Raw genomic sequence first — 1,113 nt, forward strand, 5'->3', positions numbered from 1 at the left:
TTTTTTTTTTTTTTTTTTTTGAGACGGAGTCTCACTGTCACCCAGGCTGGAGTGCGGGGACCAGATCTCAGCTCACTGCAACCTCCGCCCCCCGGGTTTATGCCATTCTCCTGCCTCAGCCTCCCAAGTAACTGGGACTACAGGCACCTGCCACCTCGCCCAGCTGGTTTTTTGTATTTTTTTAGTAGAGACGGGGTTTCACTGTGTTCACCAGGATGGTCTCAATCTCCTGACCTTGTGATCCGCCCGTCTCGGCCTCTCAAAGTGCTGGGATTACAGGCTTGAGCTACCGCGCCCGGCCGGAAATGAAGTGTTAACCAAGTAAAACTAAAGGAGAACAAAGCAAATCTGGAAGTTTTCTGAAGAAAACAATACAAATACCCAATAAACATCTAAAACAATGCTAACCTCACTAGCAGATAGAAATGCAAATTAAAGCAATAGATGTACATTTGTTCCCATTTATTTGGCAAAATTAATTACATTATCTCTTGATTCTCTTTCACTCACATTCTACTTCTTTTTTTTTTTGACTCTCGCTCCGTCACCCAGGCTGGAGTGCAGTGGTGCTATCTCTGGTCACTGCATCCTCTGCCTTCCGAGTTCAAGCAGTTCTCCTGCCTCCACCTCAAGTAGCTGGGATTACAGGCGTGTGCCACCACACCAAGCTAATTTTTGTGTTTTTAGTAGAGATGGGGTTTCACCATGATGGCCAGGCTGGTCTCGAACTCCTGACCTCAAGTGACCCACCTACCTCGGCCTCCCAAAGTGCTGGGATTACAGGTGTGAGCCACCATGCCCGGTCCACTCACATCCTACTTCTAATCCCACAGGAAATGTTGGCTCTACCTTTCAAGTATCCAGAGTCTAACCACTTGTGTTTACCTCACTGTTACTGCCCTGGCCCAAGCCACTATCATCTCTCCTAATAGCTCCTCCTTCCATGCTTGGCCCCCCTTTATTTCCCCATATTTTATCATCAACATAGCAGCCAGAGTGAGGCTATTAACACCTGAGACAGATCATGTCACTCTTGTGCTCAAAACTCTTATGTTGCTCCTCACTCTAAGTACAAGCCAAAGTTCTGTCAATTGCCTACAAACCCCTACCCAT

This window comes from Colobus angolensis, unplaced genomic scaffold (assembly GCF_000951035.1).
Source record: "Colobus angolensis palliatus isolate OR3802 unplaced genomic scaffold, Cang.pa_1.0 Scaffold3, whole genome shotgun sequence".
Lineage (NCBI taxonomy): Eukaryota > Metazoa > Chordata > Mammalia > Primates > Cercopithecidae > Colobus > Colobus angolensis.